The 16,042-nt window shown below is 47.9% G+C and overlaps 1 protein-coding gene across 1 annotated transcript in view; it reads right to left on the minus strand.

The window, feature by feature from the left end:
- Positions 1-15,813, minus strand: part of LOC143211657 (uncharacterized) — a 34,735-nt gene extending 18,922 nt beyond the window's left edge. Inside the window, exon 1 of the mRNA XM_076429507.1 lies at positions 15,103-15,813. The gene's annotated coding sequence lies outside the window, so the exon portion shown is untranslated. The remainder of the gene's footprint in view (positions 1-15,102) is intronic.
- Positions 15,814-16,042: the final 229 nt, after the last annotated feature.

Below are 16,042 nucleotides of genomic sequence, written 5' to 3' on the forward strand. Positions count from 1 at the left end.
ACCACTCGACGATTTATGTGATAAACGACGTGGTGGCAGGAGGGGGATGGCGGTCGCCGTCGATGGAGGTGAGAAGTTTATTTAAGACCAAATCATCCTTCGTCGATTAAGGTAAGAGAGGGTGCGTGCAACGGGTCGACCAGGGGGTGAGACGAGGAATAGGGGTGTGGAGAGAGGATCGGGGGGGGGGAGAAATACAGGGTGGCAAGAGAGGCGGTACGTGTTATTGCTTGTATTGTGGCGCAACCCCTCAAATCGTCGGCAGGGGTTGGTTTTAGTCGGCAAACTCTCCCCGGAGACTTCCGAGTTCTCGTTGCCGTTAAACGGGGACATGACATGGGGGGGCTTCGCCAAGTGAAAGCTACTTGTTGGCCAATACCAAGGAGACAGTGTAAGAAGGCTCTGCCAGCAGTCGTGGCTTAATCTTCGAGAAAATTCGCCCCGGCCGCAATGTTTGTTTTGTCACACCGCGGGAACCCATTTTCCAAAAGCTGATACGATCTATCCGGTAAATATTTGCGACTGCCCCTTCGCCAATCGAAAATCAAGTGACATATGTCGCGGAGACCCTGCAAGACCTCGGTTCATTTCAATCCTGTCAATTTATCTAAGAAGTCTTCACGAACCAACAGCAACGATATTAAAAGTATTATGTACAGCGGAGAGGAAGTTGCGCAAGCTAATAAATTCCCGCTAACAAGGGGGCGTTCGCCAGGTAGCTCGCTTTCTTCTCCTTGTACGGCGACTATCAGTGGTTTTCAAGAATCAAAAGCAACACTGAAACAAAGGATCGCGAGATCCCTCGTAAAGATTCGGTCGTTCATTTCAGAAACAATGACAGAGGGAAAGAGTTCCGTACTGCAGGAACGCTCCAGAACGCTTCGCTGTCCGGAACATTCGACGGCAAATCACGCGGGAGATCGTCCGAGCCTTGTGTGGGCATTTATTCATTTCAATGACCGTATAATTATCGGCAATATCGGCGAACCTCGGCCAAATAAATTGAGCAATCGCGAATTAGAGGAGAGGACTCTTGCGGCTCTTACGCCCGAAGTTTGTACTCGATTGAATAAAACTATTGTCCTTTTTCCAAACACTACACTACTTGTGAACGTACAATGCTGAACTGGTTCCAGAGGCATGCGAACCCTACTGCTCTCTTCAAAATAAATAATATATAAAAGTATGTAAAGCATCGATGAAGGAGTTGAAAAGAAGCTAGCGAATTACCAAGCCGGAATTAGCATATCGGGGAAGGAAATTCGGAGATGACAGCGATCGAAGTCGTCGAGGGCAGCTGGTGTCGTAAGTCAGCGTTTTCAGGAGGAACGTGGGAGACAAAGGTCCCGGTAGGGCTCGTTTAACAGATGGAACCGGGTCGCCCTCCGTTTCCGAGATAGAGAATCACGAGAGCAGCTCGACGTCGGATATTTTTCTGTTACGACCATCGGCAGATCGATATCGGCCGGTTACACGCCCGTAGCAACTTGTCCGCGAATAATTCGCTTATCTCGAGGGGCGAGCATTATGAGCCCGTGCGCTGGCCCGTAAATATATTTCTTTTTCCCGGTGGTGCGTCGGGGCATTCCTACTTCTCACCTTCACCGAGGCTCGAGCAGAGCCAGGCAGCCGCCGCCGCCGCTTTCGAACCGAAATTTCTCCCCCGCCCGCCACGGGGCCCCTCGTTTGCATTAATTATCCTTCGCGGACGCCGTCTTGCGCGTAATTGCGGATGCACACGCACGCTCGAGCACACGCGTCTCACCCGCACACACACACGCATAATCGCGAGCTGTTCGTTCCCTGTGGGCCCCGGCACCGGGTCTCGTCCGTTTTCTGCGTTTATCGCCGACCACCAGATATGTATATCGGGTTATATCAATCTTGCTAAGTGAGCAATGCATATGCTTATGGGGACGGAAAGTTTCTCGGGCAAGAGCGTGGGCGTGTGGAACGCACGCTGAGCAGGATCTTTCGGTCTCTTTTTATTCCCTTCTATTTTTCGTCCGGTTTGCTTTTTTACTCTCGTTTCTCTTCCTCTTCCTCCTCCTCGTTCTATTCTTCTTCTTCCTCCTCCTTCGCCGAGGCTCATGCATATGGATTACGCACACGCACGCACCAACGCACCAGCCGGATATAAACACCTGCCCATCATGCTCGCTCGTTTACGGCCCGACCACCGTCCACGTGTGCGTCAGACACGGCTCTTTAAATTCGAACGGGGGAGTAGTCCCGGATATTTATTGCCAAAGGTGCTACCGCCAGCGTTTATGATCCACGGCGAATTAACGATGCCAATTAGCCACGGACAACGGCCGACATTGTCGCGTTATCAACCACCTGATGGCCATCGGACTTCACCAGGCCATACCGCTTTCCGATACGTCGTTTAAACTCGGTCGCCTCCACATGAGCTACAGCCGTTTTATTGATTACGTACACGTGTTACGATGTACGACGATCTGCGAATTAACGGCATCGATGGACACTTCTTTTTCTCGGTTGAATTATACCGTGTTTGGACACCGGGTAGTGAAGTATCGATACGTTATTCGTTTCTGCTGGTTTTCAGTGAGACTGTAAACCTGGGGTTTACATGTTACGCGAGATATCCGATCTACATCACGAACAAATTCGTTATACGACACGGTAGATCAATAAATCGTTACCTCGTGTTTGGAGACGAATGGCGGTGCTGAGGACAGTTGGCATTGCTGTAGTATACTGCTTAAACGACGCCATACAAAATTTCATACTGATTGATAGGTTAGTTTTTCAGATTTGTTTTGTTGCAAACTGTGCTCGTAAAAAATTAAAGACCCCAAGAAATCGGAGAAATGCAGATAATCGCGAAGAACACAAAGTTGCCTTTGACTGGCGGGTTCAGTATTGAAATATTGATGGGCCGAGACAATGGCGTCTCCGCGTCTGAATCGCCTGGCGCAGTCTGCTTCGAGTGAAAAAATGATCAGCCGTGCGCTTCGTAAAGCGCATCAGGATCCAACGCGGGGTCCGCTGATGGCCTGCTCGGATACGGAGAAACCTCATCCGCGTTTTGAAAAGCACTCGGTTCCTGAGCAGCGAGAATCTTATCTGATGCCGAGAGCTGATTGATATCGCGATATAGCCTGGAGAGGGGTGGTTCGAGACTTCATCCACCATAAACCACCCCCATCGTCAGCTTTATGAGCCGGGCGAACCGGGGTCGGCGGAGAAACCGGGGGGCCAAGCTGAACATTTAGTGCCTCCGAGGCACCGTAGGTACACATTTAATCATAATCTAATATTTAAAAGGTAATTTCACGGGCTGTTTACCTCCTGCGATCCGACCTCCACCCCCCGGTTGCTTTTTCCTCCCTCGTCCCGTGCGCGATCGTGAGAATCGGTGGAACAACGTGTTCGAATCGTCTTTCAGATTGTTTCACACGTTTCGATTCCTCCTCCGAGTTTATAGAAGCTTCCACAATTGCTCGTTGTTGATTAACCCTTTCAATGGGCGAGAATCTCGTGTATCTTTACTGTTGACACGAAGTTTTATATTTGAAAATAATGTGTCTTTGTGCAAAATGAGAATTGACGAAGTCTAGATTGTTTTTGAGTTGAGCGGGCGGATACGTCGAGCAGGGTTGTTGGGGCCAGGCTAATCGAGAGGCGAAAGGCGATGGTTCTGTGCCAGTCGAAGCCAGGTATCGCGATCGAGTGGCTGGCACGATAGACGCGTCCACGTGGCGGAATAATGGAAACGGTAATATATTCGTTAACCGCTCGTAAACAAGCCCGACCATTGTTATTATCACCGGCCGAGCCATTGCGATTAATCGTCTGCCGTTGATTCATTCCGCTTAATTTATACGTAAATTATACCCGGTCGCCCTTTCGGTGCTCAGTGAATAAGCATGAACTTCCGGCGACCGTAAACTTCTGCTGCATACTAGCTCGATCGAGGCCAAGCTGCTTCTCTTTCGCGATAGAACTGCCGCGAACGGTGTACACCAATTCATTGTACATAATAGCACGTTCATATTCTTCCCCCTTCCCTCCCGAAGGCGAAGAATTTTTATTGATTCGGTAGATCCGTCTAGGCCGTGTTGCCCCTCATCGTTTCGTCGCATTACAAGGTGTAATTTACATTCGAACATTTTGTTATTCGAGGCAAACACGGAGCGCATAATCCTCTTAATTCACGATACACATCGGCCAGGCGAGATACGCGCGGCGTGAACGAGGTCATCGGCTAATGGAGCCGCATAAAAATTAAAATAGCAAATTGGTGACACGGTGCCGACTCGTACGCAGCGGCGAGAACGAAGTGCAGGAGAGCTTTCGTGTTCGAGTTCATTCGAAACGAAGACCGGCTAATTAAAGTATGCGAGATTATCCGGCCGATCGCCTAATTAACGGCACACGTTCGACGCGATTATAAGACCCGCGAGTCGCGACTCGCTGGGAATTACGAAGACCATCTCGAACCATCTCGACCGATTTCGAAACACGCTCTGCATTCGATGACGCAAATATCCTCTCGCATTTACATTCATTTCGAGATATCCGCTTATCCGCAGTCACTTAGGCTACGTGGAAAATGGAGGAGACGGGTTGAAGGTGTGCATAATTGCTACTGGGCGGCGTTAATGTTCAAACAAGCGTTAATACGATGCGTGTTAAATTGCATTACATCTGCTTATTAGTCACGGCACGGGCAAGCCGCGTGCGACGCTGAAAAGGCAATCGTGTAATACGTCATAATTTCCATAGCGTGACTGGACACTCCTCCGGTGCCCTCCATCGCGTTAACACCTATAAATTGGAATTTATTATTTTCTCGGCTCCTCCGGGACCTTCCGTGCCTTAAACGCTGCTTCCGAGATTCGAATTTTACCTCCGCACACGCACTTCTTCACTTTGGTTGTGCATCACGGGACTTTTATCTACATAAATGAACATGTGAATGTCCGTTTGTTTCAGCCATTAGACGCAGCGTTTCTTCGAGAAGGTTTACCAGAAATCAGCATGCGAAAAAGTCCATTCGTTCAAGAGTTTTGACGACTTTTTCCACCGGCTACAACGCTAAATTCAAGTTATGCGAATGTGGCGCGTTTGCGAAAACATTGATGTACAATAATCGATAATAATCGTGTTGATTCGCATTATCACCAATGCCTCGCGACGAGAATTTTCTCAGTGGTATTCCGCTTCAAATTATATCGCGAAATATATGTAAATAGATTTGTTCTGTAAGTTTCTCATTGCATTGGAATTCAGCTGAGTAGATTGATCAGCGTTTGAATTGAAAAATATTTGGTTAGTATTTTAAAATTATTAAGTTTTTCCTTTGTCTCTTAGTTCGCGTTTTTTCCTTATTTAATGTTTAGCAATTTTACATCTGTGACAGGTAAAAACATGCTTTTAAGAAATACCGAGCCACAGCAACGCGTGGCGGGAGGAAGCTAATATTGAAAAATAAAAATTGTCCAAAGTCAATTGTAAGAGACAACAGCCAGGTGAAAATTCGTGCGGTCTTCCTATAACTTTGATCATCGCGAATTAATACACCGAAAACATTAATTCTTGCGAGCTGACGGAAATTATCCGCGCGAATCGCGCTAATTATAATGCTGACGGAAGTGTACCCAGTTTCAATTAATTCCCGTCGATTCGCGCGCGTGTTTTACAAGAACATATTTGCATGGAAATGGCGCCAATACCGCCCGGTTACAAATTGCTCCCGATCAATTAATATTACAATTACGCGTGCACGTCGGCGCCGGGAACGTTTCCGATCAAAAATGAAGACATTTAACGCGCGGAACGAATACTTTTCATCCTGTTGATTTTATATCTGCGATCTGCACCGTTTCCACAGATATATACGTTCTACATATTTACTTGTCTGCAGGACGATGCATCTCGGAGTGATCTTTTTACTCGTTTCGTTGCAACATGAAAATTCGTAATTAGCTGCTCTGCATTCGGCGATAATCCGGCCCCGTGCGCTTTAGCAGCGATGGAAATAATCACCAGAAATTATTCCCTGCGCTGTGTGCGTTAAGTTTATTTCTGAAGACAGGCAGTCCAGGTAGCCTAAGGGCGCTTCGAGCAGCTTTATTTTCTTATTAACCGCCGTTTCTGCGACTGAGGGCGGAGGAGCTTGTCCTGTATTTAATTTTACAGGCAGATTAACAACTCGATACCGCGTTCGGACGGGGAAATTCACGGCTCATCCACCGGGGAACGCTTGCACAAGAAACACGTTTATGTAGATGCTCTCGCAACATTGTGCCGTCGCGCCGTTCCGGCCAACGGGTCACCGCTATGAGTATCCACTACTTTAAACCCGTTGCGCATCGTTTTTGTCAGCCCCTTCAGCTGGCTTCCAAACCGCGACGCGAACCTGCCAAGCGATAAAAGAGCGGATTTTTTGTCATTAATTACCGCACACCCTAGCGAATGTTCATCGCGGTCATCAAGATCCTCGAACGCTTCGCAAATGCCATAAATGGCCGAGCTACGACAAATTTATGTTTTCCTCTCGATCATGGTTTACTCCAACGCTACGAAATTGTGTAGCATTTATTTATTTATGTAGCGAACGAAGTTGCGTAGACAATCTGATACGTGTCTACATTTGTAGCTTTAATGCAGTCGCTAATTATGGTACCTGCTTTGCAGCAATGCGAACTTGTCGATGCATATCTGTGTGGTCTGGGGAAAGTAAATTATTGAGGCCGTGAGGTTAGGTGTAGCTATGAATATTCTGTCTGCGCTGCGACGTTTAGTTCATAATTTTTAATAAGTGTTCCAGGTTTTTTCCGACCTTTGCGTTCCCCTTTTTGTTTCAACCCATGTTTAGATTTTTAGATACAGTGGGTGTACGAATACTTCGTACATTATTCGTCGAAAACGAATAACATTTTACCAGCTAGTTTTTAAAAGGTGTCCGAATATACTTTGTACGCCCACTGTAGATGCAAGGAAAATTGAACAAAATAAAAATTAGACCGCCCAGCACTCGTATAAAAGACTGAGAGGTCGGAAAAAATTGCAAAGATGGCTGCCGCCGATTGATTTCGCAGCTAAACTATTTTTGACATGTTGTTCATGGTGTAGCGATTTTAGAACCGACGACTCGCGTAAAGCTGCGAAACCCGAACCGTTGTTTTACGATCAGCAGGGTAAACGACACGTGGATCATCAAGCTCCGTCTCACCTGCCCGCCAATCGTATATTTTTACTATAAACTGGCGAAAACTGTCCGGTCGAATTAATGCCCGTCGTTTCCTCGGTGATACGGTACCGGGGCCAGGGCGTATCGATATCTCTGAATCTCGTGTAAAAGAATGGATATGTCGCACCTTTCGTTCGCTCGCGGGACCATTCCCGGTAATGGCTGACAGCACGAGACGCCTCTGGCCAATTAAAACGTTCTTCCAGAGTGTATCGTAAAAATTGGCGCCACGAAGAACGTCGGATTTAGCGAACTGCAGACAACGACGACGACGACGACGGGCTGCTGCACGGGTCGAGCAACCGATCAATTTTCCATAGGTCGGTGGAAACAATGCGTGGGCGGAATGCGTGTCCGCACAATCTTTTTTTTTCGCGAACAGAACCGGCTCTCCCTATACGATTAAATCCTGCCGATGAATTTTTCAACGGCTCCGGACGAATACGCGAGGGATCGCCCATTTTTCACCAGCTACTGCGGTTTTCGGAAACGATGTTCTCGATATTTCCGAAACTGCTGCGCGCTATTCATCAGGGGAATCGAAACGAACGCCGGCTGTAGTTAACGAAGCTCGTTCCGAGAGAATTAGAATGCAACCGGGGAAACTTAGCATCATTTGTATGCTTGATCTGGGATCTATGGGCGCGAACGAAGAGGCGGTAGTCGGGAGGTTTTAGAGGATGTCTGGTTCGCTTAGAATTTTGCGAAAGGAAGTAATAATTGTCTAGTCGGCAATATTGTACAAGAACAGGACTTCGTAACGATTTGCACATTGATGTTAATCCCTACATCTGCGATTTGTAGAATTTAGGAGAAACAACTTTGCAGATACGTGTGAAGAACAATTGGAGGAGAGTAAAATCGAATAGTCTGTGGATCGAATAAATAAGAGGCACGCCGGGCACACTGCAATTCGAGGTTGCACCGAGAGAGGAAGTGGTGCATTAATTTCGAGTTACCCCTCGAATTTCCTTCAACCCCCTGTGCGTGTGATCAACACACGCGCGCGCAGCCGAGTAGCAGTTACCCCGAGGTGTTCGGGACGGCTGGTAATTTGTAGGTAGATATACGATAGACAATAACACCGGTGAGGGGCGGCAGCGCCGACTAATTTGTTTATCATAACTTTATCTTGATTTATTGCGGCCACGATGCTCGCCTGTTTCGTAACGCCAATCGCCTAAACGTATTTTACGCGTATGTATGTGTACGTGTACGCTCGTTCCCGTTCCCTTTGACGTATTTACACGCGCATGAATTAAACCCGGGAATCGGACAGTAATCATCCGATTATCTCGTACTTGGATAATCGGACAGGGTCGCGACCGATACAGATTATAGTATATCGACGATTACACGTTCGACCGCGACTTGATTAATCGAAATGTCGATTATATCTGGTCTCGCGTCGCCTGATAACCCGCATGCCCGAACGATGTTACATCAATCTCTCGATCCAGAATCATGTTGGCCTCGGGATCGTGAGATAAACTAATTGGGGACCGGTCGGATGAGTTATACAATCTATTTGCATATTGTTATTCAATTTCTAGCGACGATTACGAGCTGCACACCTTGTACGAAGGGACACAGGTGCACCTGTATCTCAGTGCCGTCTTGCACCGACTGCAATCCTATTATTATTATTATAAATAGACTGCGGACGTTTATGCAATGTTTAATATTTCCCGGCACAAATTTCAAGAAATTGGGAACAAGTGGAATCTTACTTTCAGTGGTAGTAGCCTTCATAGATCCGTATTAAATTTTTAGAAGCCATGAATGCATAAAAATCCGCAGGCTAATTATAAAATTGCGCGGCTGATCTCCAACAACCAAAAACCGATTCACCACTCGGTTAACCACACACACATCCCCCATAATTTATAACTATACTCTCATTTTCCGGCGGAACACCACAACTCACTTGCAGTCCGCGGTTCCGAGTCCAGATATTTACGAGCTGCTTAACAAAGTATAAATCCTGGGGTGCACCGTGTGATTTATAGCGAACCGTGGACTCGTTTGCCGAAGAGAAAAGAGTCTCCGAGATTTTAGGCGGCCACGGTTTTCCGTGACCAGGCTGTAGGATCGTTGCGCGAATAAATTTCCAGGGATTATAGATTCCGCGATTGTCTCATCGCTTGTAAATTACCATCGGTGGTAGGCGGTCACGCCACCGACCGGCGACAAGATAAAAACCGCGCTGGGATCGAGGAGCTAATTTTTTAAAGAGCACAGCGAAAGGGGTGCGAACAGCAACCTCTCCTTCCCTCTCTCCCTCAATTTCTCTTTCGCTGTCCCTTACACTCTCTACACCTCTCTCTTTCTACCTTTCTCTGTCTCTGTGCCTGTCTCTTTCTCTCCCTTCTCCGGGCTCGATCGCGCACGCAACCCTGAAGCTTCGTGGCTCGTATTTCTCGCCCTCCAACAAGATACCAACCACCTTCAGCCCCATCCTGGGCACACGAAGTCACACGTACGTCCCCAAAGGGTAGATAACGTTCTCAGTGTCTGTGCACCCTGTACTCGCATTGGCTAAAGCATGCTAGCGAGCGTTTCGTCCACAGAGTGACTAACTATGAACCCTCCCCCTCTCTCTTTCTTTCTCTCTCTAACCAGAAAGTTCTCGTGTTAGTGAGCGACCATTCCGCCGAACAGATACCGTCGCACGTGTTCACACACGGCTCACCACCGAAAGGAAGAGCCTGAAGACGAGGGTGAACCGGTGTAACCGACATCCACCCGCTACGGTGCGAACGCTGTAACGCTGCGAAACGCTATCTAGCCGACTATCGGTGATCCTTGGCGCGAGACGGACCTGCCGAGAAAGGAAACCAACAGGAAGGGGTGCTATAATGTCAGGTATGTATGTGTGTGCGTGTGCGAACCTACGAGCCTTGAAGGACCCGTGAAATATTCGAGAGTCCTCCATCTAGCTCGTGACCGCGGAATTCTTCGACCCACGGGAGACCTTCACCTCTGGATCCGGGTCGGGTCGCTGTGATCGCTGGCAGCTGGCTGTTACGTCGTTCCGCGAGCCTTTCCTTCTTGCACTTCATTTATGTATACATATTTTATTTAGCCCGTAGTTCGTAGAGAATCACTTCTGTGTCGATTTATATTCCTCAGTGAAACAATTTGTACATCAAGTTTTCTGGTTGTACAGAGGAGGGTTCAATCTTCAAATTTATGAACGATTCGTGCAAGAAGAAAAGTTTCTAATGTGAATTAATAAATTTTAGAGACGGCGGATTTCGTACCATTTCCGAAAATAGAGGCTTCAAGCTCCAAAATGAGATCAGATTTATTCTTGTACGATTTTTTTTCACGAAGTTATGATAGTTCGAAGATCCTGAAGTGACTGATTGAAAAACCGCATTCGTGGTTCATAGAATTTTTTAAAAAGTTCTAATACCAGATCAGAGCGTTTCAATAATTCCCCAGAGTGCCTGGATAATAGAGTTCGTTTCCGCGCAGTGATTATCGATTACCAGAACCGGCAACGAAGAGGTTCAGGGGTTGGTAGCGCTATCGTAGATCTCGTATCCCGTGATTCTCAGGGTGAAACCCACTGTCAGTTCTGGAGAAAGTTTAGGGAAAGGGTCGAACGAGGTCCTGTTGGGCGACTTGGAACAGTCGAGTGTCTGAGAAGAAGGCGAATATCGGATACTTGGAATACTTAAGTTCTCCATTACGGATCGCGTGATGTCGTTCGAGTTTCGAATCCGGCGAAAGAGAAGGAGGACGTTTTATGGGCAGCGCGATGGTTTTTAGCACTCGGCGATAAAGTTTGCTCATTTAGCACTTGATTCACTAGCCGATTCGCGCAGGAAATCACTCGTCTCCTCATAGTACTGAATTTTACAGCACGAGCATCGCCTTATTCATTATACCACTATAATTCAAGAACAGCAATGAAAAATATCGAATGATTTAAATCGAAAATCTCCGAAGAGCCTCCACGAGTGTCACACAGAAGAGTATCGTGTCCCAAAATTAGCCGCGGCCTGATAAATTTGTAATCTCAAGTGAAAAAGCAAAGAACGTCGACGCACAACAGAGGCTTAACGTCCGGTATAGGGCCCCGTAGCGCGGGGCCTCCTCAAATATTAGCGGAGGACCACGGGGTCCCCTTTTGAACGGCGATCCCCCGAAAATTTCTATGGCGAATAATCGGAGACAGCTGGCGCGATGCGAAATCAAGTAGCGTAATAATGCCTTCGCATCCACAGAGCGGGGGAAAATAAAATGTTCGGGAAAAAAAGGAAGCTGAACGAAAGAAGAGAGAGAAGGACTCCCGCTCCCTCGATATCCCGTCTTACTCGGTCGACTGTCTTATTTCAAATATTTACGCAAGAAAAACATGGACCCGGTTGGATAGCCTCTCGACGCGAGTTTTCGGGCTGCAACGAGAACGCGAGCGAAAGGAACGGAAAGAGGGAAACGGTTTTACATTGTAAAACAGTCGATTAGGAAAATAATATCAGACCTTCCCGTTTCGCACTTCTTTTGAATCCATCTACCCAAATTGTTGCTGAAGCATTGGAACGAGTGTAGCCACGACCGCTTCAATAATTGATCTAATGTATTCGGAGTCGATTTGACGGAGTCCGCCGATAGCTTACGACTTCCTCCGAGCGGCGATCTCTTGTCGGTTGTTAATTAACGGTGTCCGTCAGGGCGGAGTCGTTAGAGAGGAAGAGAGTAGCATTCCGCTGGCCAAGCTGTCCCGTTTATCTGGCAATAAAACGGGTGTTTAGCTGGAACACTTAAAAGCCGATGGGCTCGCATAAACCCGCGGGTTTTCGGCTAATAAAGCGGTGCCTGGTCGAATCGCGCGCTGCTCCGATGCATTCGCGGGCCCGGATCGGCAATTAACGTCGCGTATCAGCATCGGCCCTTTGGCGAAATAAATGACACGCGGCGGGCGCGCGTGATAGCTATGCTAATCGCGTGGCCCGCTGTAAAACTCGCTCGTCAGCTGCGCTACCAACGATCAGCTACAAATTTGACGTGGTGCCCGACATTGTCCCTCCCACCATGCACACACCACCGTTCGCACCGTATTCCCGCTAGATTTCGCCGATCCTATGGAAAATGTACCTCGAATGATGCCCGTTTCATCGACCAGATCCCCGCGCGATACCTTAATTGGTTTATAGAGAACTTCATTTCGGAACCAGCACCGTCAACGACCGTTCTCGCGGCCGGTAAACATTGCGATTTTATTGACAGACGCGCGAACCAGTCTCTCGACGAGCCGTATGAGTAATTCGAAGGAAGTAATAAAACAGTAGCCGTATGAGCGATGCTCATTTTCACCCAGCCCTGTCAGATGGTAATTTTCCTCGTAGAGAATGAGTCTTTCTACCGGGGCCGAGTATGAGCAATTAAAGTGATGAGACAGCGATTGTATGAAGGATGTTCATTTCCGAGGTAAATCGGATGGGGATTTTATCGGCCGATAGGTGTACGGATTTTACAGATGTCGAGTTTATTTCCCGTCGAATTCGATCGATTGGCATCGATGAATAAATGTTACCTCTGTAATCGATGTAACGATCAAATGGTTAAAGCGAACAAAGGTTCGGAGAAAGAACGAGGAATGTCCATTTCTCCATCCAAAGGTTCGCAAAGTAGAAATGTCCATAGAAGCTGGACAAGTAAAAGGTTTGATGTGCTCAGTTGAAAACAGGGAACGTCCACCCTCCGCTGGAACAAAGCAAGGAATGGTAGCACTCTTCCTGCTAAGTTTGCATAACGACAGCAACCCTCTGTGTACCGTCAGCGAGAAGAAAAGTATCGAAGCATTAATAAACTAGATGGACATTCCTTGTTTCGGTAACGATATAAAGTGGACGTTTCTTATTTTGCCTCGGCATCCTCTACTCGCCGAGGGGAAACGATCTGGAACAATTACTCTTTGCTCGTCCTTTTCTGCTGGCCAATTAAGGCACAATGGATTGATATCCGGCGAACCTTCGGTTCTCGCTGGTCCACAAAAATTGAATTTCCCCTGGAATGATTTCGCGACGATTCGATTCTCTTGGTGTGCCTCGCAAAATTCAGAAATATTCATCCGCTACAATTTACTATGTTACTCCCACTTTGTTTTCCTTTTGGAACAGCTCGAGGTTCCTGTTCTTCTTCCCCTTTTTCCAAAATTCCTCTAGAATTTCCCCTAGAACAATATCGCGACGATGCTGAATGCGCTAACTTATTGTTCCTCTTTTCTATCTGCCTTGCAAAATCAAAAATATTCATCCCTACAATTTACTACGTTTTCCCCACTTCGTTTTAAAAGCCTACTAAAAGAAAATCTCCAAATTTCCAAATTGCGTTCCTTCAAACAGTTCCTCTCCTCCCAAAATTCGGGCTGGCGTCCTTCGCACGGGTTAAATGAGAAACGGCGGTGTACGGCGTGAAAGCCAGTGTGTGTCCGCGCGAGAAGCCGAAGGTTCTGGAAGAAGAGAAGTGTCGGGAGGTCCGGGTATCGGGCAGTTTATCCCGCGGGAGGAGCCGCGATACAATGAATAAAGAACGAAGCAGCTTGGTTGTGCGAGGCCTTGTGAACGAGGCCTTATTGGGATATTAATCGTCGTACCAGGCGAACGCCCTGTCCCCGAGTGTTTGCACGAGGTTTGAAGAGGCTGCAACACCAAAGCTGCCTTGCAGCGGAGAAACCCTCTCCGTTGGAACCCCCTCCTTTTAAGCGCAACGAAACACTAGAAGAACCCCTTCTACAGTACTCTCTCCGTGTGCAACGTGTTCCTCGTCGGCGCGATCTCAAGAGAAACAGAGAGGGAGGGAGAAGAGAGAACTATACGTATACTCTGTGCACGACGAAAATACTGCTCCGGATACTTCGGACACACTCGAAACCCGGGGCCACTTAGGCACCGCGTTCGTTCATAGGCGGTTTGATAGGCGCGTTGCACGAATGCTTCGAAATAATGGGCCGTCGATAGGCAGGCCCGTGTTTAGAAAACAGAAACCGGCCGAGCTAATTGTTCGCTAATTTCCAATGGCACTTCTACGACCCCCGGGACACAAACAAACCTTCCGAAACAACGGGAAACTACTTTCACACATGGCGCAGCCCTGCGATACATGTTTCCCAGCCACCAGCCTCGATGGCACTCGCCTAATCGTCTTTGATCGACGGCCGTCGCTCGCTCGGCTCATGCATTCTCTCAATTGCACCCGCTTTTGCTATAATCCCAGTGTTTTTGTTCCGCGAATCTCGCTGCGGATGGTCTTTACCCGTCGGACAAGAAATTAGATGGTTCTTGTAAATAATCTTCTGGTTATTATCGAACTGCGGACTTTCATTCGAAATAAAAATGTAGTACGTCGTTTGCAAGAGACGGGAGCTGCGAAGACATTTATTTCTTCTCTGAATAATTCGAACAAATTGAATAACATAAATCAAAAGCAGTCTACAATTCTTAAAACGTTTCCTACACATTCTTGTTATTGTTTCGTACGCTTGTTAGGAGCCCGAAGAGCAGTTCTTCCATGAGACTCAGCGCCGCATTTCTTCCCAAAAGGATTTTCGAGGGCGAGCTACTTATGTCACGGTTTGCGAGGCTTGCGAGGGCATTCGAACGCGACGGGCGTTTTAATCCATTTAGTTGGCAGCCCGCGGAGAAGCGATTCCTCCGTTTCATCCACTCATAAAATCTGACTAATTGCGCCAAGTCATTCGTGGCGTAATCCCTCCCTGTACTTAATAGCATATCCAGAAACCCGGCGAATATCCTGTCTAATTAGAACCCATCGACTCTCGATTAACTCGCGTTCAAACACCGCGAAGAGCCTAGCTACTCGAACCTCGACGGTATCTAGGAAATATGTAGAAACGGGGTACTTACGAAACAGGTGCGAATTCGACGACGGCGCACATCATAATCCTAGGAGTGTACAGTTCGTTGAGAAAACGATTCTGCCTCGGTAGCAATAGTGTCACGGGTTCAAGGAGCTTTCGATGTCATGACGACAAGGCGACGGACATCAGGATACGTCGGCATCCGGTTCCCGCGGGTCCCTCCAATCGTCGCTCGACATCATCGAATCGTTACGATCAGTTCCTCCTCGATTGCCAGTGGTACGCCATCGTTATCATCGACAGGTTCACGATTCTTCCTTGCCTTGAACCGGTAATCCAAGAAACCCTTCCGAAAACGATCTTCGATCTTCCGTAATCGAACTTCAGAGTTCAAAGAAATGCACTAGTCATCGATATCCGGAGTCTAACAAGTGTCCAGCATCGAGTTCCGGGATCCAGTGTGTCGATCACTTTTCTCGCGGGAGTTGGACAACGTCGATTTATCCGTGATTCAATGGAAAACAACACTTCGTAGCACAGAGATGCGAACGTTCAACGGCGAAACGTCTCAACAAAAATCCTCCCGCGACTCTCGGCGTCCCGTTGATCCGTTTGTGCAGATGATCGACGGAGATCGCGAACGATCCGTTGGCCATTGGAGGCGCCGTTTGCTGACGTGTGTGCGGTGGCTGCTGGCGAAACCCGACGAAGGTCTCAGCTGCAGACAGAAGGGTGAAGGGAGGCGCACCGGCCGAAGGTAGCGCAGAGCCAGCAACCACCAATGGGGCGGTGCCGGGGGCGGAGCCAACAGCAATCTGAAAACCCGCCCAGCTCGTTGCTCGATCATAGGCTGCAACACCCCAAGGAATGCTCCGTCCCTGTCCCTCCGTCCTACACCGTTCGCTCGTCTTTCCTCCGCGCAGGCCACCTTTCTCTCCCTTTTATTTCCTCTCATTCAATTGGGACCGAGGCGACACGGCGACGGC

This window comes from Lasioglossum baleicum, chromosome 8, assembly GCF_051020765.1.
Source record: "Lasioglossum baleicum chromosome 8, iyLasBale1, whole genome shotgun sequence".
NCBI lineage: Eukaryota > Metazoa > Arthropoda > Insecta > Hymenoptera > Halictidae > Lasioglossum > Lasioglossum baleicum.